The following is a 22,677-nucleotide window of genomic DNA, read 5'->3' as shown; positions in this document are numbered from 1 at the left end:
GAACATCTTACCTACATAACAGAAGTATATAGAACACCTAAAAAGCAAGATCTCAGAAGAAACTCTTCTAGACACATTATAGTAAAAATGATAGATGTGAATAATAAGGAAACTATCTTGCATGCAGCAAAAATGAAGAAGGAGCTAAACTACAACGGGAAAATATTAGAATCACTGCAGATCTTTCCACACAAACATTGAATACAAGAAAGGCCTGGGAAAGTACCAGACGAGCCCTGAGAGCCAATTCAGACTGATATACCTGGCAAAGCTAGCATTCACTTTCGTTGAAGAGCTGAAAACTTTTAATAGCAAAGAAAAATGAAATGAATACATAAACATTAAGCCAGCATTACAAAGAACACTAAGAGGGGGAACACAATTTTAAAAAAGCAACCAGAAACAAGGACCTGCACCCAAACAGTCATTAATAGAAGTCTAACAGAGCAAGCACAGGAGGAAAGGAAAGAAGAAAAACTTAGGAAAACAGGGAATGACAGGGACCACAACGCATCTCTCTATACTATCTCTTAATATTAACAGGCTTAATTTGCCAATCAAAAGAAAAAGAACTGCAGATTGGATCAGAAAACATGACCTATCCATCTGTTGCCTTCAGGAGACTCACCTCTCAGCCAAACATACAAATAAACTAGAGTGAATGGTTGGAAAAAGATCTACCAATCAAATGCCCACAGTAAGAAAGCAGGTGTAGCAATCCTGATATCTGACAAAATAATTTTTTCATTAAAATCAATACAAAAAGACAAGGATGGACACTACATATTAATACAGGGAACAATCCAAGAGGAGGCTATTACCATCATCAATTTATATTCCCCAAACATTGGTGCACCCATATATGTTAAGCAAATACTCTCAAACTTACAAAATAAAATAGATTCCAATATGATAATACTAGGAGACTTTAGTACCCCACTCTCACCAAAGGACAGGTCTACCACCCAGAGGATTGGCAAAGAAGCTACCGAATTTAGTGAGGCTATACTTCAAGTGGAACTAACTGACAGCTACCGAGTATTTCACCCTAAAACAACACAGTACACATTCTTTTCAGCAGTTCATGGAACTTTCTCCAAAATAGACCATATCATAGTTCATGCAAGGAACTTAAGCAAATACAAGGGGATTGACATAATCCCCTGTATCCTATCTGACCACAGTGGAATCAAGCTAGTTCTCAATAACAAAGCATACCGCAGAAATTACTCAAATACATGGAAATTGAACAGCACACTTCTAAACAATGCCTGAGTCATGGAAGATTTCAAAGAAGAAATTAAAAAATTCCTTACAACTCAATGAAAATGAAACTGCAAAAGCAGTCCTGAGGGGACAAATGTATTGCCCTCAATGCCCAAATCAAGAAAATAGAGACAGACCAAGTAAATAATCTAATGTTGCAATTAAAACAGCTAGAAAAACATGAAAAAATGGAACCTAAAGTTACTAGACAGAGCCAGATAACCAAACTAAGAGGGGAGATGAATGAATTAGAGAATTGGAGAATCATAGACAAAATTAACCAAACAAAATGTTGATTCTTTGAAAAAATAAATAAAATTGATGGACCATTGAAAAGATTAATTTAAAAAAGAGAGGAAACCCATATTAACAGGATTAGGGATGCCACGGGAAAAATCACAACACGTATCCAAGATATCCAAACAATTTTAACGCACTACTTTCAAAAGTTATACTCTCTAAATAAAGAAAACCTGGCAGAAATGGATTCATTTTTAGAGAAATACAAGTTGCCCAAACTGAGCAAAGAAGAAGTTAACCAATTAAATAAGCCAATATCCTACAATGAGATACAGGAAGCAATCAGAAGTCTTCTAACAAAAAAAAGCCCAAGACCAGATGGATTCACAACACAATTCTGTAAGACCTTTAAAAAAGAACTAATATCCATACTCCTCAAGTTCTTCAGAGAAACAGAGAAAGAGGGAGCTATCCCAAACTCATTCTACGATGCCAATATCACACTTATCCCCAAACCAGGCAAAGACCCAACCAAAAAAGAGAATTACAGGCCAATTTCCTTGATGAATACAGATGCAAAGATCCTTAGCAAGATTCTAGCTAACAGAATCCAGAAAAACATAAAAAAAAACATGCACTACGACCAGTTGGCTTCATCCAACAGATGCAGGGATGGTTTAACATATGCAAGTCACTAAATGTAATCCAACACATTAACAGAGCCAAGGTCAAGAATCACATGATTATCTCCACAGATGCAGAAAAGGCCTTTGATAAAATTCAACATTCATTCATGCTTAAAGCTCTGGAGAAAATAGGAATAGAAGGAAAATTTCATAAAACAATAAAAGCCATTTACAACAGACAAATAGCCAATATTATACTTAATGGGGAAAAGCTACAACCAATTCTCTTAAAATCAGGAACAAGGTAAGGATGCCCATTGTCTCCACTCCTCTTCAATATAGTCCTGAAACCCTTATCCAGGGCAATAAGGCAAGAAAAACACATTAAAGAGATCCGCATAGGGAAAGAAGAAGTTAAACTATCTCTTTTTGCAGATGACATGATACTATACCTTCACGATCCCAAAAACTCCATCCCCAAACTCTTAGAAATCATAAATCACTTAGGCAAAGTAGCAGGATACAAAATCAATCCACAAAAATCAATCGCCTTCCTGTGCACTGACAATGTACAAGCAGAGAAGGAAATAAAAAAAAGCAACCCCATTCAAAATAACCTCCCCCCAAAGAAAATATTTAGGAATTAACATAACCAGAGATGTAAAAGAACTATTTAATGAAAACTATAAAAAGTTAAAGAAAGAAATTACAGAAGACTCTAGGAAATGGAAAGACCTCCCATGCTCTTGGATAGGCAGACAATATAATGAAAATGGCAATACTGCCAAAATTAATATACAAATTCAATGCAATTCCTATTAAAATCCCAATGACGTACATCACTGAAATACAGAAAACAGTCCAAAAATTCATATGGAACAACAAAAGACCTAGAATAGCCAAAACAATTCTAGAGAATAAAGACAACATGGGAGGGATATCCATGCTGAACTTCAAACTCTACTATAGAGCCATAATAACAAAGACAGCATAGAACTGGCACAAAAACAGACCCGAAGACCAACAGAATAGAATAGAAGATCCAGAAATAAATCTACATGCCTACAGGCAGCTGATATTTGACAAAAGAGCCAAAGACATACAATGGAAAAAACACAGCCTCTTCAACCACTGGTGCTGGGAAAACTGGGCGGCCACATGTAGAAGACTAAAAGTGGACCCCAGCCTATCACCATGCACCAACATCAACTCAAAATGGATAAAAGACATTAACATTAAACCTGAATCTCTGAAACTACTGCAGAACAGAGTAGGAGAGACACTTAATTAATAGGCACAGGAAAGAACTTCCTGAACAGAGTCCCAGAGTCACAACAAATTGGAGAGAGACTCAACAAATGGGACTACCTTAAAATAAAAAGTTTCTGCACAGCTAAAGCTATGGCAACCAAGCTAGAAAGACAACCAACTAATTGGAAAAAAATATTTATCAACAATCTATCAGACAAGAGGTTAATATCCAGTATATACAGGGAACTCAATAAACTAATCCCTCCCAAACCTAACAAACCAATTACTAAATGGGCAAGGGAACTAAAGAGAGACTTCTCAGATGAAGAGATAAAAATGGCAAAGAAACACATGAGTAAATGGTCACCATCTCTGGTTGTGAAGGAAATGCAAATAAAGACAACCCTGAGATACCACCTTACCCGTCAGAATGTCCCACATCTTCAAGTCAGCCAATGACAAATGTTGGAGGGGATGTGGAGAAAGAGGAACCCTATTACACTGCTGGTGGGAATGTACACTTATACAACTACTTTGAGGGTTCTCAGAAAGATAAATATTGACCTCCCTTATGATCCAGTCATACCACTTCTAGGCATCTATCCTGAACAACAGGAAACAGTATACAAGGACACATGCACCTCCATGTTTATTGCAGCACTGTTCACAATAGCAAGATATGTAAACACCCAGATGTCCCACCACAGATGAATGAATCCAAAAATTGTGGTATCTATACACAATGGAATATTTTGCAGCCGTTAGAAATGACAAAATAATGGCATTTGCAGGGAAATGGATGGAGCTAGAAGAATGTTGAGTGAGGTAAGCCAAGAGCAAAGAGACAAACGGTACATGGTCTCCCTGATAAATGGATGTTAAATCCAAAATGTTAGGTGATACGACAAAATTAACAGGACTTAAGAAACAAAGAACTTCCACTCATCTGGTCGAATCACTATTAAATAGCCCCATGCTGCTGATCACATGTATAGTATATATGTGTACACCGGAGGGGAACTAGGAAGACAACACAGAACTAGAGGGAATCAGGGAAAAACCCATTAGCTGCACAGGACATTGACCAAAATGAACTAAGCAACTTAATGGCACCGATGAGAGGGAGGGAACAAATGGGAAAGAGGAAACAGCTGATGCTATGCAAAACAAAAGAAATGTACATACCACCCAATGTGGAAGAAATAACTGTATTGCAAAGCTCATAAACTCATAAATGTTATAGACCATGATAGACAAATTGCTCCAGGAAAGTTAGAATGTGTTTGTGACTTTAACTGAGCATCACTATCCCACAGTACTATAAAATTTGGGAAATTATGTAATCACTTAATCACAATAAAGAAAAAAGAAATTAAGTAGTAATATTAGGATATTTCCAAAATTGCAAAGGTGACATATGGGAAGGTTGACTTTGGGACCTGCAACACAACATTTTTCATATGAGAAATCCCCATCCTAAGCTTTAGTGACTTATTTAAGCTTAGAATGATGTAATCAAGGTCAGGCTAATAAGTATCAGCATCCTACTAGATTTTACTACAAAGAAAATAGGGCTGGGATGGTGGCTCAGTGGTAGAGCGCTTGCCTTGTATGCATAAGGCCCTACGTTCTATTTCTCAGAACCACAAAAGCAGAAAAAGCCAGAAGTGGCACTGTGGATCAAGTGGTAAAGTGCTAGCCTCGAGCCAAAAAGCTGAGGGACAGCACCCAGGCCCAGAGTTCAGGCCCCATGACAGACAAAAAAAAGAAAAAAGAAAATAGAACTTTTTTCTAATTCTATTAAAATGTAGATATTTATTGATAAGAGCCATATAAGACACAATAAAGCTCATTTCTTAAAAAGGGTCAATAATACTTGCCCTATTATCAGTGTAAAGAAGAAATGCATAACAAAGAAATGCATAGCTACTAAAAGAGATTCATCTAAGAATTCTTAATTTTACATTACATCTATAGAAAGATAAGAATAGAACATTATGAATATGATGAACTATACAGATGGTTCTCACCAATTGGGCTACTGTAAATTGAAACTTGTCATATGGAGTATAAAATCTTATTTCTTTATTTATTCCATTTATTTATTTTTATGCCAGTTTCTCCTAGTGCTTAAACTCAGGGCCTGGGCACTGTCCCTAAATGCTAGCTCAAGGCTATCATTCTACCTCTTGAGACACAGCTCCAATTCTAGCTTTTGGTGGCTAATTGGAGATAAGAGTTTCATAATATTCTAGCCCAGGCTAGCTCTGAATCATTTTTCAGTCTCCTGAGTACTTAGGATTACAGGAGTGAGCCACTAGTGCCCTGCTAGAAAGAAAATCGGTTTTGGAATTAATAGACATTATTAAGATAAATTGCGTGCTTTTAAAACTTCAGTTGAAAAATACAAATGATTACAACTGTAACTTGAAAAATTGTACTCTGTTATTATTAAGTCTAATTCAATGTGAAATTGCACACATATTCATAATTTAGCCTAGATACTGAGCATAAATCCCACAAGTGTTGACCGTTTTGTATGGATGGAAAGTTGTTCTCAGCATCCTGCAGTAATCTTATAATTGTATGAAATATGGTTGAACAAAAAATTGCAAGTATTAAAATATATTAAAAAGCAAATTTAAAAAATTAAACAAAATTAGGAAGTATGATGAAAATGCCATTCATTTTCGACTCTATTATTGTAAATAATTAAGTTCTTTGTCTTTGATGTGAGGTAACAATTTTACTAGAATCCATGAAATGTGCCTGGTTTAGTTTTTAGCATTGCAAGTTGGGTGATATTTCAAGACCTACGCAAGTCCCAATGATAGATAATGGCATGATGATAAAGTATTTTAAACATATGCATTAGTATTGAAAGAAACAAATAATTATTTGGGTAATTGCAAAGGTGAATAGTTTATCATTCTCTTAATACCATTAAAATTAAAAGAATTGGGGGAGACAGGGTTGGGGATTGGGGAGGGAGATGGTAAGTGATGGTAAGGGGGAACAAAAGAAGAGGCAACAATGTTTGATAAGAAATGTAGTCATTTCCTTGCCCATGTAATTGTAACTCCTCTGTATGGCATTTTACAATTAAAAAGAATTGGCTGAGCACTAGTGGTTCACACCTGTAATCCTAACTACTCAGGAGACTGAGATCTGAGGATCATGGTTCAAAACCAACTCAGGCAGGAAAGTTTGTGAGACTCTTATCTCCAATAAACCAAAAAAAAAAACAGAAGTGATGATGTGGCTCAAGTGGTAGAATGCTAGCCTTGAGCTGAAGAACGCCCAGGTTCAACCAACAAAATGTATAAATAAATAAAAATAAATAAAAGAAGTGAAGATCTTATGAATGGAAAAGTGGAAGAGTTGCATTTATAATTTTCTTTCATTCCATTCTCATATCATTCATCTCCCTTCCTCTCATGGAGTATGAGCTTGATCTATGGAGTCACTTGACTCTGGATTTGTGTGTGTGTGTGTGTGTGTGTGTGTGTGTGTGTGTGTGAAAGAGAGAGAGAGAAGAGAGAGAGAGAGGGAGAGAATTTTATGTATTATTATGACTTGTGTAGGACTTGAAATATCATCCAAATAGCAAGCTAGGCAACTTAAGCAGACACATTTCATGGATGCTAGCAAAATTATTACCTCACATCATAGACAAAGAACTTAATTATTCACAATAGAGTAGATGAATTAATAGTATTTTCATGTATGATTCCTCATTCTTGTTTTAACAGAGTAATGAAGAGGGAAATATAACACAGATAGAAACCACAAGCATAGAGATACCCAAACATTTAAAATACAAAGAATATGTCTGTCTCTGCTCCAAAGGGAATCTTTGCCTCTGTCCTTATTTTTAAAAATTTAGTAAAAATTCAGAAATCATTTTAGATGATTGATACTCTAGCCTATGTACTGAATTGTTTACCTTATTATGACATAAGAAATTTTGAAGCTGGAAACATATATGTGGTATCCACAAAATTCTTCAGCATTCTCATAAGTTTAATGTATAGTATTTCTGTTACATGATCAATAACAGCCTCTAAACTTCTGAAGATAAAAATCTTTATTTTTTAAATAAAGTACAAAAAGTTAATAAAGCTTTAAATATATCATATAACATTATATAGCCATAGGTCTATATTTTATTAGTTATGATTTTAATCTACTAAGAATAGTGTATAAATAAACCTTTGTCGCTGCTAGGTATGTCAAGTGAGAAAGTAACTGGACTTTGGTGCTGTCTGGTTTCTCAAGCACACAAAGTTTAGGGGGACTATCATAGTCCCTTTGATTAATTTTTAAATTATCTAAGAAACTAGATTACTCTATTTATAGTAGTCATATTAACAATTTTAAAATATATTATTGTGTCATTTCTCTAAATATATTTAAACTACTAGTCAGAGTAGCAAATGATATGAGCATGGTTATCCCTTTTTCCATAAAATGGCATTAGGTTATCCAATCTCAGTCAGGTAATTGTGAATAAGATTTAAAATGTTAGTGAAAATTTTTAAAAATGAAATGTGCTGTGTGTATTTTCATGATTATTGACTAGGAAGTTTGTTCCCCTAAGAGTTTAATGATTTTACAATGAGAAAATACAATCAATTTGGAAACTTAACTTGGGTGTATCAAAACTGGATGAATTTCATAATCCCTTCTGGTCTGGGAATACTCTAGATGCTGACATTGGAAATCACAAATATAAATATGACTGGGAATAGCATCACTGGTTCTTTTCATCTTTATTGAAGAAAAGGAAAGAAAAATATCATTTCCAGCAAAAGAACACTGAAGTAAAAATCTAAACAGCCAGAAACAAAATAGCTAGATAAATTCACATCACTAGATTATCAGAGAATATACTGAGAAAAATTTATATTTTATTTTATCTATAATCAAGTAATTACATAATGAAAATTGTTCATCTTTCTTTAACAAAGAATGGCAATTTTAAAATGTTAATATACGCAAGAAGAAATGTACAAATTTGAGTATACCAAATTGGCTTCCTAGACTTGTATTTTGGGGGGATTAAAGAAGTTTTACAAGAGTGATAAATCTATCCATCTCTGCATCTTTCTATACATCTATACATCTATATGTATATGTACTGAAATATCTCCAACTATGGAATTAGTATTTTAGCTATGTAAACACATAAGTACATAGTTTATCTATGTATGTACTTTACTTCAATTTTCATTGATTTTTATAGAATCACTAGCAAAAATATACCCAATTTAGTCCTATTGAACATTTTTAAAAGTATACATTATACTCATCTTCTATAGCATCTTTATAGCCTAAGGCATAATTACATCCTATCTACATAGACAAGTTTATTAGAAGACTAGACAAACAAAAAAAATTAAACTTATTTCCTCATAGAAAATAAAGCCAAGCATTATGGTACTGATATTAGGGAGGCTGTGGGAGGAGTATTGTGAATTTGAAGAAACCCTGAGCTACACAAAACCCAAAATAAGAAAAAAAATACACATATAATTGGACTAGATTATTCTATTTGTAGTAATTCTACTGGGGGTGGAGTGGAGTATTTGATGAATTATATAATACACTGAGAAATCTGAGAACTTGCCTCTGACCAAACTCTGTAGCCTGGGTTAAAATGTGTTGTTTTTCAACCTTTAATTTTTCACTTGAAAATAATGATAAAGCAGAGTTTGAAGAGAGTATATGCGATTATTTTTGTATACAGTATTTAACTTTTTTTTACCTTTTTGTAGTAATAATTTAAAAATTGGAAATTACTTAACTCATTATTTAAAAATTATAATTATTCTAAAAAACAGACAATACTTAACTTCCCTAAACTACACAAAATCTTTAGGAAAATATATAGCTGCTAACAGTATTTAGGATATTGTGAAATTAATTTGTATGTGCACTTTAAAAATTTCTCTGGGGTAACAGGAAATTGATTAAATGAAGAAGCTATTTGGAAAAGTAACCCAGGAACTATATTTTGGGCTATGTTGGTTCCATCCTTAATTCAACTGTTTCAATTTATGTCGATTATAGCCCATTCTTCTGGAAAGTACTAATTTATATTCAGGTACCTGGCCTAATTCCGGGTAATAAAAAGATATTTTGCTCTGGAACTTTTTCTATTTAAAAAGTACTTCTTTCCCCCCTCTCTCTTTCTCTTTCTTTCTCTCTCTCACTCTTTCACATGCTAACCCACACACTCTTCCCTCACATTTTTGCTCATTCTTACTGTCCCTCATTGTAATTCAACAAAAAGCTTTGTATCCTCAAATGATCTGTAGCAAGAAAATTTTAAAAATAATTAAAGGAAGAAAAAAATTAAGCAAAGCATGGAATCAGTGTCATTCGTCTCATTTAAAATAGCAAAATTCTAGAGCAATAAAATGTCTTAATATTTTTACAGTTGAAATTTAAGAAGGGAATGGTAAGTTTCTGTGCTGAACTATGATTTGTTCATACCAAATTCATGTTCAAACATAGGTCCCATGGTTTCCCTTATTTGCAATATCTAGTAAATGTATGAGTCAAACAGAAAAGGTCAGATAATGTGATGTCAGGAAAATGAACCCTTAGATATGTATTTTAATGTTTTTTTTTCTTTCATGCATGTGTTTCTAATGCATTTATAAGATTATTTCTTTGTTGCTTTGTATGTCCCTCCCCCACAGTATAACCCCTGCTTTCACTATATTGGATGTCGGTATAATTTGTGGAGGAGATGGGGAAAAGCAAGTCGTTTAAGGATACAGGTGGACCCGTTGCAACTATGAGAAGTACAAGTTGTCATGTCGAAAACGAACTTTACAACTTTGGTGGGGGGGAGGGGAAGGGAGGGGGGGAGATTGGGTGGGGGGGGAGGCTGGGAAGCGATGTGAAGAGTAAACAAAGGAGGAGGCTGCAATGCTTGATAAGAAATGTACTCATTATCTTGCCCATGTAATTGTAAACCCTCTGTACAGTATGTTCACAAAAAATAAAAACAAAAATTAAAAAAAAATTCATGTTCAGATTTAATTACCAATGTATTGGCAGTGATTGGTGGTGACATATGATGAGGTGTTAAAGTCATAGAGGCTATGCCTTCATGAAGGGATTAGTACATTTCCCACAAGGGTGGGATAGATCTAGGAAAAACAACTTGTTTTGCAGTACCTGACATCTTCTCTCCTCTGAATGTGACTACTCACTATTGTCACAAGTACTCGGACCCTGTGTTACCATGTGAAGATGCAGTGTGAATGACATCACCAGGTGCAAGCCCTCATCATAAACTTCCTTGTCTCCATACTTTATGTTAATAAACCTCTTTTCCTAGTTTCAGGGATATTTTAGTTTACAAACAAAAATGGAGATATATGTGATTCATAGTATTTAGTCCCCATAACAGTGTGTATGGTGGCATCATTCACATAATCATGAAATGTTGATGGAGCCATAAATAGAGAGAAAGTTCAGAGGGAGAGAGGAAGTGTGAAAAGGAGGTGGACAGTGAAAGACAGAAAGGGAAGGAGAAGGAGAGGATAATAATTCATTTTAGAATTTTTATTGTTGGGTCTGGGAAGGTGGCTCACTGGTAGAGTGATTGCCTTGTATGCATGAGGCCCTGGGTTTGATTCCTCAGCACCACATAAGCAGAAAAAGCTGGAACTGGTGCTGTGGCTCAAGTGCTAGCCTGGAGCTGAAGAGCAGCGGGACAACACCCAGGCCCAAAGTTCAGGCCCCATGATAGACAAAAAAAAATATTGTTCATTTTTGGAATTAGGAAAGAGAACCCAGCAGCATGTGTTCAAATAAAGTTCAAGTAAGTTAGTTCAGAGTTAGATGCTTAAACATATTCAAAACAATGTAGATACAAAAAGTGGCAGTAGATTAATGTTCTGTATTTTTCAGACTTTTTCTTATTCTTTTAACCTAGGGACCTGTAGCTACCACAACTTCTACCAATGAAAAAACAACTATAATTTCTCATCTCCATGTCACCTGTCATTAGATACTGACCTACTGAGATGTAGTGCAACAAATGCTCATGTCAGGCCCCTCTGGCTTGCCAGACATCATAACAGAAGAGATGTAGTCTTAGATTCAAAAGTAAGCCAATTCAACTCATTTGCAATAACAGACTGTAGATTTCTCTATTCGATAAAAGTTTAACCTGATTGTCTGTGGCATAGGCAAAATGTAGCTGGACATAGGATAGACTATTTACATCAGCAGATCATTTCTAATCAAAGCACTCATTTGTCTCACAAATAAAAATGCCTAATGCACAGTAAAATTTTGAGATCTGTAAATGCATGTTTAAAAATGCAGGGTATTAATATGATGGGATACTGAATTCTATCTTTTGCATTATTAGAAATAAAAATAGTCTCTTTTACTAAAGAAGATAGACTAAATTTTACATAAAGAGCATGTACCTGGATGCAAAGACATGTCTTTGGGAATAAGAAGTCTTAACTCAATATTTATGTTTGAATGGCACAAATAATTATGTCATCAACTTCTAAAACTTTAAATCATGAGTATGAAAATGTACTTTATATGCCAGTGAGTAAAGAAGTATCTTTAATAAGATTATTTAACACAGCAAAAGATGAGGAGAAGTTTGGAATTTCCGTGTGTGTGTGTGTGTGTGTGTGTGTGTGTGTGTGTGTGTGTGTGTGTGTGCATGTATATCAGAGCTTTAAATTAGGGCATCATGTTCTCATTAACATTTTTTTTAAATTTTTGCTCAAGGCCAGCACTCTACCACTTGAGCTGCATTTCCACCTTCAGCTTATAGGTGCTTAATAAAACATAAATGTTTCATGAACTTTGAACTTTTCTGCCTATGCTATCTTAAAAACTTAATCATCAGACTTCAGAAGTAATTAGAATTACAGGCATGAGCTACTGTTGCATAGTTTTGGATTTATTAAATCAATTCAGCAGAATAGATAGTAGTAATGAGTTAACTTCTATTTGGGACAGAAAAGGTCCCCTTACGACTTTGTGTAAATAATATCAGTCTATTCAAACAAGAAATTGAAACAAACTTTATCAATGAGGAAAGCAAAGGTTAGGCAAAAAAACTTCTTGGCTGAGAAATACTTTTCATTTTTATTGTAAAGAAAAAGTTGTTGATTTTCTTTTTTCTTTGTTTATATTAATAAGTTTATTTTGTGTGTGAAAATACCGTACAGAGGGGTTACAATTACATGAGCAAGGTAATGAATACATTTCTTATCAAGCATTGTAGCCTCCTCTTTTGTGTGCCCTTACCATGCCTGCCCTCCCCCCTCCACCCCCGCAAAGTTGTAAAGTTCGTTTTTCGACATAAAGTCTTGTACATCACATTGTGGCAATGGGTCCACCTGTATCCCTATTTAAACAATTTGATTTTTCCCTTCCCCTCCCCAAATTATACCAACATCAAATACAGTGAAAGCAGGGGTTGTACCATCAGGGAGGGACATATAAACCAACAAAGAAATCATCTTATAAATATGTTAGAAACAATTGCAAGAAAGAAAAGCCATTTGAGTTTTTATCTTGTGGTTCATTTCGCCTAAGAACTTATCTGACTGTTTCTGCTTGTCTCAGACAAATACTAGTTATAACAAATAAGGGAAACCATGGGACCTATGTTTCTTTGGGCCTGGAGGAATACTTTTCTAACCATAGGAAATTGGATCTGAGGATTTCACACAAGTAGAATTTATTACATGAGTCAAAATGATGAGAGATTATTATGAATTTTTAAAACTTAAGGCCTAGATGATACATCTCTAAAAGTTGTTTTTGTATAGCTGTTTCTTTTTTTTGTGTGTGTGGGGGGGTTCCGGTTGTAGGGCCTGAACCCTGGGCCTGGGCACTGTCCCTCAGCTCTTCAGCTCTAGACTAGTGCTCTACCACTTGAGCCACAGCCCCACTTCCGGTTTTCTAGTGGTTTATTGGAGATAAGAGTTTGACGAACTTTTCCTGCCTGGGCTGGCTTTGAACCGTGATCCTCAGATCTCAGCCTCCTGAGTAGCTAGGATTACAAGCGTGAGCCACCGGCACACTGCTTGACTGTTTCTTAATTAAGTTTTTAAATGCCAGTTTTGTCAGTGTGAACAGAGTTTTGATGACCTCATATTTCCCTTTCATTGTTACCTGTTTAATACTTTCAATGAGGTAACCTAACACAGAAGACTTGTATTCTTTCTGGCAACAAAATCTGTGAATTACTATGACGCTTATAGTTAATATGATATGGTAACTTTTCTTTATCTTGGCATCTAAAGGTGGAGATTAATGATAAATCTAATGTTTAGATACAAAGCTACATCTGTTATATAAAAGGGAATCAGGAACATTGTAGAGCTCAAAAGAACAAACAGGCTTTCAAACTGTATGAAACTCATACATATGAAGTTGAGTTCACTTTTAAAATGAGGGAGAAATATAGAAGGATTAAAATAAGCTAAGATAGAAGAGGAAACAATAGTTTTCTAAAAAGGTGCAATTTATATTTGATAATTTTTCTATCAAAATAACTCTTCCCAACAGAAAGCGCATTTTAGTTTTTCTGATGAAGGTAGTTGGACTGTCTCTCCCTTAGCATGTTCTTGTGAAGAAAAGCAGTCCATCAAACTTTTGGGAAATATTGGTAAGAGAAATTGTTTTGAAAGGAAAAAGGAAAAGTAATGCTAAATGCTAACAGTCATTGAGGTCATAAAAGCAGATTAATCTGAAGCATTTTTTCTTTTCTTTTTTTTATTGTGAAAATACCGTACAGAGGGGTTACAATTACATGAGCAAGGTAATGAGTACATTTCTTATCAAGCATTGTTGCCTTCTCCTTTGTTTCCCCTTACCATCCCACCCCACATTTTTTCTTGAACTAGAAGAAACCCAAAAGAATGAAATCTTTAAAAGAGAATATATTGGTCACCATATATTTTCCTGGTTAATATATCTTCTTGGAGATGGTGAATGAGGAAGCTCTCTTAACTTACAGTGTACTCATCAGCAAATAAGTGGGGTTGGAGGGACTTTTGATTTTAAAGAGCTATCTAGCCACTTTCCCAGTGGCTGATAATAAGAACCTAGGTGCTCTTAAACACTTAGTAACAAATGTTTGTATATAAAATAATCTATTCCTTTTCTTTTGTAAATATCATGTATGCTTAAATTGATAAAAATAGGTTTTGAGAAACTCATGAGCTCCCAAAGAACAAATTAAGAAAGAAACTTTTAAGAAGGTCCTGAATATATAGAAAACATACCAATATAAAGAAATTCATTAAATTACACATATGTAATAGCATTATACATGACTGTATATCAAGAGAATGAATCGATACCCTTAGGAGGTTAGTGAAATGTATTAAAAACATATTATTTCCATTAACTGCCCCCCCAAATTAACATATAATATCATGATCATTAAAAACTTAATGGGGAAATAGAATGGTTTTACATCAGTAAAGAAAAATAAGCAATGTCTGTCTGAAAATTTGCTCTACACTGATGTGGTTTAAATGATTCTTCTTTCCTCAAATACATAGTTTATAAGTCGCCTAACAAAAGTGCATACCTGACATAAACAGCCACAGGTTAATTGAACTATTTTAAGAGATCTTTCTGGCAGATGGAGTTTGAATTTGTCATATATGATGTATTATTTTTGCTCACTTTAGGGTAATGGGTATATTTGGCAGTCATCAGAATGACGAATGACCCACAGTACAGAGAGTTTCCTAACATAAAGTGGTTGGTTGTATAGACCTAGTGCTGAGAGCTAAACAGTTGAGGTGGAAATAACCAAGCCTTCAGCTGAAAATGTGCATTATGCAATACCAATTCTTTGAGCTGACTGTAAACAGACAGCAATATCAGGTTTCTAGTGCTTTCTGGCTTGGAGCTCATTTTCTGCCAAGAAATGAAATTCTTTCTGAATTGTCCTCAGAAATTAATCTTCTATGTGTTAAATCATATGTATGAACTAGGCACAGGAAACTGATGCAATAGTTTGTAACTTCAAGGGACATTGTTTTTTTTACCAATGTGTATGCTTTTTACAGTCAGTTTAACATAGAGCAGACTTTTGGCTCCACATAAGCTGTACAGTAAAGGCCTGTCCTAAACATTATGCATTCTTTGCCTCCTTTTCATTCTGTATCCACAGTCATCATTTTCTTCATCTTACCATTCCAGTACCTAAAACCCATGCTACAGGTTAGGTCTCTAGACGAGCCATCTTCAAAATCATTTGTGGGGTGATCTAATCCTCTTGTTTAGAGGGCTCACAAAACTAAATCGATAGTTCATTTCTTTCTGTCATGGGCATCCAGGCTTACTGTCACTTTGTTCCATATAGGGGAAATGCTATAAGTTGTTATCATTTTTTTCCTTCTCAAGGTAACAGCTTCAAGTTTAGTAGAAATTCTTTATATTTCTTTTTTTTTATAGTTTCAGTTCTAGTTTTCTTTTTTAGGCTCAGGAGTATTGAGGAAAGCAACACTCAAAGTGTCATTCTGGTGGCTAGTCTTAAGATTTATTTTGATTCAGTTTCTATAGTGTGCTCTCCTATTATTCCGACTCTACATTCTGCACAATTTTTTTTCACTCTGTCAGGGTCTCAACTCTCATTTTTCGACAGAATACACCTGTAACTCTCCATATACACCTGCAGTATGGACATTTCTCATGTTGTCTGTTAGCAATATCAAATATGTGCCTTATCAGTATGTATGTGGTAAGGGCAAGTAAGAGAAACTCTGTAGAAAGGAATCATTTACTTATTTCAAAATTCTCTCTTTCAAAATACAAATAAACACAATAAATATGCCTGTTCTCTCATGTTTCTTGTAACCCTGTCACAATAGAAAAATTATGGGATCAGAATTGCTCCCTATCAACAGAGAGATAAATAAAATGTGGTTTAAATGCACAATGGTGTATTATTCAACAATAAAGAATGAGGTTTTATCATTTGTAGGAAAATGTCATGCTAAGCAAAAGAAAGCAGAATCAAAAACTCCCATCCATTTTCTCTGTTATGTAGAATCTAGATCTAAACAGGGAAAAGAAAAGGGATGAAGAAAGAGAGATAATCAGGGAGAAAACAGCAAGAAGTGAGAGGAGGATATATTGAGTTGGGAGGAATGTGATTGAAGGAAATTATATGAATATATGAAAAGCCACAAGGAGACATGATATTTTGACAGTTTTTGATAGAAATATTTAAAAGCAGCAGGAGGAAAGGGGAATAAGAAATAAATAAAAGAGTAGATGTGATCTTATGATCAAAGTGCATATACGTTTACAAGGAAATATCAAAATGAAACTCTTCATATTGTAAAATTCATAAGAGCGCTGATATTTTTCTTAATTTCCATTAAAGAAAATTTGGATAAATCCTGATTCTATATGTATTTTTAATTTTCATCAAATGACTAAAATGGAAAAAATTACAATGTTAGGAGATGAGAAGAGTTAATGGCTCAGAGGATACAGTACATAGTTTTCACTATATTTGACATTGCCCTACATCTTGTATACACATTTTTCTAATTTGGGGAGGGGAAGGGAAATAACAAAATGCTGAAACAAGGATACAGGTACCCAATGTAAAAATGAGATGTGCAAGACAGTATGTGGAAAATGAACTATGCAACTTGACGGGAGGAGGTGGGAGTTGGGGAGGTGAAGAGGGAAGGGATGGTAAGGGGAAAACAAAGGAGGAGGCAACAATGCCTTATAGGAAATGTACTCATTACCTTACTCATGTAACTGTAACCCCTCTGTACAGTATCTTTACAATTAAAAAAGTTAAAAATGAATGAATCCATTGAAGAATATGGAGCTTGTACAATATTTTACTTATAATGACTGGGTACAGACAGGAAAATCATAGCTCAATTTCTCCTTAGGAAGAAGTAATAAGGTAAAGTGAAAAAAAGAAATGTTATATTTTAAAGCTATGTCCAGTATTCTATATTTTCAGTATCATAATATGTCCAGTATTCTATATTTTCAATATCATAATAAAACATATTTACAAACTATTTTAAAGACAGTACAGTATTTCATTCTTTTGTAATTGGAAATAAATTAATTGAAACAAAGATGGGTTGATTGTACAGGCTTTCTTTATTATAAACTATATGGCTCAATTTAAAGTATGAACTATAAAATCTTAATGCACAAACAAGCTGAGTGAACAAAAAGCCTAAGTTAAAACCACAGTACCACCATCAAAAAGAAAGAAATTGAGTTATAAAGTTATCATTTTGATATATAATAACTTAAAACATGTGCAAGTTAAAATAAGCAATTGAAAATGTGCAGTCCTAAGCAATATAAAATAAAAGTAATAGTATTACACAGTTTAATGCCATAAGATTAATTTATAGAGTTTTGATATGCATATTGTAAAAACAATTTTTTTCAAATTAAGTAAAGTGTTAAATGTGAATCTACTTTCTTTCTTTTTATTAATTTTGTGATCATTGTTTTAAATTATTTTCTTTCAATTTTCTTTCTTTTTATTAATTTTGTGATCATTGTTTTAAATTATTTTCTTTCAATTTTCTTGTCATTAGTCCCTCTTCATTCTCAAATATATGAGTTTGGATGTGTATATGTGGACATGTATATGTGTATATGTATAGGTATTTGCATATATGTGTATGCATCTCTTATAGACCTAATTTATGACATATATATAGATATATGCTTGCATATAAATTTCAAATAAATGGAGCAGGAAACAGTGGGTATATTTTTTTAACTAAGTATTTTTTAACTAAGTACTTTTCATATATAAAATTTTCTTAAGCTCAATAAGCCATAAAGACTATTTGTTATTTTGGCTTGTCACATATACTGCTACCTAGTGGAGCAGCATGTAAGTTCTGAGATATCCATATGTGAATCACTTATAAACAAGGCTTTGATTAATGCATGTTTGTGCTAGTGACATCTGAATAAATTATAGGGAATCAGTGAGTACATACTGCAATGAATCCAGTATATCCTAAAACTAACCATAACCTGAGAAAAATAGGAATTATACAAATCTGGGGCTTTTCCCTTTTTATTGACATTTACAGTATATGTATGAGATTTCACTTTATTTAGCAATGGAGAATTATAGATTTATATGTATCTTTACTTGTACAATTATTGTAGATTTCCATTCAAATATATTTCTTTTATTGAAAAATTGAGACATGGCTGAGACTATGCTTAATTAGCTCAAAATTTTTAATCCTGAATGGATATTGAATTTCATCATGTGAACTTCTTAAATGGCAAAAATGTCATATGATTTTATTGATAACTATGTATTTTTCAAATGTCAAAGCAACTTTACACTCCAGAGCTAACCAAAAATGAACAAGGTGTACTGAATTTAATTTGACAATTTTTGTTTCTATTCTAGTTTTATTTCATATTTTTCCTCTCTTTTTTTCCTTTCTTCCTCTCTCTCTTCCCCCCCTCTTTTCCCTTTTCCTTCCCTCCCGTCCTCCTCTTCCTTTCCATTTTTTTCACTATTTTCTTTAAATTTGACAAAATACATAGACTGATTGGCTTGAAACTTGTGATCCTCATGATTCTCTCTAGTACCAGGATTATAGATATGCAGAATCGTGCCTAGCTGACTTGATAACATTTTCTAATGAGCTAACTCTTAATGAGGAAAATTAGTTTGTTGAACGTGTGTGTGTGCGTGCGTGTGTCCATACTGGGGTTTGAACTCAGGTCTTGGACATTTTCCTTTAGCTTTTGCACTGAAGTGTGATATTCACAACAGCTGCAACAACCCTACTTCCAGTCTATTAAAAATATTAATGATTAGTTGGATATAAGTCTCACAGATTTTCCTGCCAAGGCTGACTTCAAACTCAGATCTTCAGGTCTCATATTCCTGAGCAGTTATGAATACAAACATGAGCTACTAACACCCAACATTTTTATTTTTTAATTTTTATTGTGATTAAGTGATTGCATAAATTTCACAAATTTCATAGTATTGTGAGAGAGTGATGCCTAATTAAAGTCCCAAACACATTCTAACCTTCATGAGGCAAATTGTCCTTATAGTGGTCTATAAAGTTTGTGAATTCTATGAGCTTTGACAATACAGCTATTTATTCCACATCTGGTAATATGCACAGTTCTTTCCTTTTGCTTAGTGTTAGCTATTCCCTCGATCCCTCTCATTCCCTCCCTCCCATCACTGTTCTTGAGTTGCTTAGTTCCTTTTCATCAATGTCCAGTGCAGCTGATGGTTCCTTCTGTTGTATGTTTTCCCATTTCCCTCTGTTTCTGTGTCCTCCTCCTAGTTTCCCTCAGATGTGCACATAAATATTATATATATGGACAGCAGCATGGGGTCATTTGGTAATGATACAACAAGATGAGTGGAGGTCCTTTGTTTCTTCGGTTCATTTATCATATCTCCTTACATTTTGTATTTAACATCGACCTATCAGGGAGACCATGTGCCATTTGTTTCTGTGCTCTTGGCTTACCTCACTCAAAATGATTTTTTCTAGTTCCATCCATTTCCCTGTGAATGCCATTATTTTGTCCATTATAATGGCTGCACAATATTCCACTTTATATAGGTACCATAAATTTTGCATCCATTCATCTGTAGAGAAGCATCCGGTTTGTTTCTACATCGGCTACTGTGAACAGTAGCACCCAGCTTTGAATTCAGCTTTGATACTGCATTCATTTTATTGATAGTTTTCATTTTGGTATTTGTCTTTAAAAATGAATATACAGATGTTTTGTTCCCTTGCTCTTTGCAGAAGTGTTTGTAAGGAAATTCAATTATTTCTGCTTCAAGTGTTAGGTTGATTCACCATATTCCCTTGCGTTATTGTATTATATTAAAGTTAAATAGATTTTCTTCTAATATGAATACATAAAACATAACCAATGTTTATATTATTAGAGTAATATGGATGTTCTAATTTTAAATTATCTATTTATATTTGGCAGTACTTGGATTTGAACTTAGGGTCTAGCATTTGTTAGGCAAGCACTCCATCATTTGAGTCAACCCAGAAGCCCAATGTTTTAGTAATTTTTTCAGATATTGCTTGTTAGCCAAGCTGCTTAGAATCACAATATTTCATTGTTTATAACTCCTATGTAGCTTGCATCATAAGTTTGTACACTACCACCAGCTATTAGATGAAATGGGTATCTCAATTACTTTTGGTTCAGGCAGGCCTCAAACGACAATATCCTAAACTCTGCCTTTGTAGTTAGTGTGATTATAAGCCTAACCCATCATATCTGTACGATGCTTTGATATGGTCTTACATAAAAGTCAAATTAAACATAAATGTCTGCTCAAATTTTACCCTTTGCTTTTGGTGAAAACATTTAAAAATCCTATCTTCTACTTTTATGAAATACACACTAATTAATTTTCATCTATATTTACCCTATTGTGTAATAACAAACTCAAACTTCTTTCCCCTCATTGTAACATAGTTAATATTCATCAAAGATCCCTATCCTTCTGAACCAGCCTCAGATTTATTTAGTTCTAGTCCCATTTTAAATGGGTTATATGGTTTGTTGCTATTCATATCTTTGTGTTTTTCTTACATATTGGCTATTACCTCTTCAAATGCATATAATTTGTTAGCATTTTATCCTATTTTTAAGTTTATATAAATATATGTATAATGTATTTATATGTGAAATAAACATTTAGTATATTTTATTCCATTGGTTATGGAGCTTGAACTCAAGGCCTGGGTGTTGTCCCTGAGCTATTATGTTCAAAATTAATACTTTACTAATTTAAGCTACACTGCCATTTCCAATTTTCTGGTGGTTAATTGGAAATAAGAGTCACATAGACATAAACCAGGCTAGCTTTAAACCATGATACTCACATCTCAGACTCCTGTGTATCTAGGATTACAGGTCTGAACCACCAGAGAAGAAGTGAGGTTTATTTATGATTTTCACATAATAAGAATTATGGTATATATATTTGTATATGCATATATATATATATATATATATATATGACTTTGCACATAGCTCTACTAATGGATTTCTGTTAGTTAATTGGAAATAAGTATCTCACTGACTTGCCTGCCCAGGCTGACTTTCAATCTCAATCGTCTGATCTCAGCCTCCAAAGTAGCTGGTATGGCAGACATGAGCCACCCAGTTGTAGTGATATTTTGATATTATATTTTCATTCCTGTGTCTGGTTGTACAGAAAGCTATATAAATGATGGCAGAAAAAGTAAATTTATTTGACACAGCATTTAGATACATACATCATAGAACATGAACTTCATAAGGGCCTAAGTTTATTTGGTCCATAAAATCCAATTGGGGAAATATGGAATTTCATGGGATAGTTTGCTGGTAGAGAACTGGCAATGATTCTGTAGAAGATCAAGTCATTTCTTCCTTCATAGGTTGAGATTGGATTGTTAGGTATAGAAACCATCCCTTTCCTGTGGAAGGAGACACCATTTCTGACTTTCAGGATGGTTTTTGTACACATATATTTAAAACATAAATGTATGTATTTATATGTAACATATATTTATAAATTTATACCTCATATATTTATTATATATTATACATTTACTATGTCATATGTAATATATGATAATAATTATATGATACAGATGATATACATCATATATAATATATCATATTTAATATGAATTAAGGGGGTTCCAGGAAGATGGCGAAGGAGAAGCTGGAATCTGAACAAGCTCTCACATAGAAAGCAGTTTTAGAGTTCCAGTGAACAGTCCTAAGCCACAGAATCACACCAAGTGTGCCATCACAGGACAGAGAGACAAGAGAGGGAAAGCCAAGGCAAGAAGGCACATCTGAGCGCTTGCCAGCAGTCGCTGCAGAGTCGGCGGCAGGGTCGCGGCGGAGACCGCAGCCGGGGCCAAACCTGAGCGCTCACACAGAGAGTCCGGGACGAAGGAGCCAGAGCAGCCAGCGAGCGGATTCTACTCAACACCAGCAAGAACCGACAAGGAGCAGACACCTTCATCCTGCAGTTTGCAGACCAGAGACGACCCAGGATCCAAGACTCGGCGTGAGTAGAAGCCCGACGTCCTCACTCCTTCTCAGGGAGCGGAGGAGGGAATGCCACCCCTCCGCCCCCAGCACCAGTGATCTCCATCTTGGATACCTACAAAGCTCGGAGGAGCTACCAGCTCCAACTCAGGCCTTGGAATAAAACGAGTCATTTAGCAGGTCACAAGAACTTAAC

The sequence above is a fragment of the Dipodomys ordii genome, unplaced genomic scaffold, assembly GCF_000151885.1.
Source record: "Dipodomys ordii isolate 6190 unplaced genomic scaffold, Dord_2.0 Scaffold59, whole genome shotgun sequence".
Taxonomy (NCBI): Eukaryota; Metazoa; Chordata; class Mammalia; order Rodentia; family Heteromyidae; genus Dipodomys; species Dipodomys ordii.
This window is presented reverse-complemented; position numbering follows the sequence as displayed.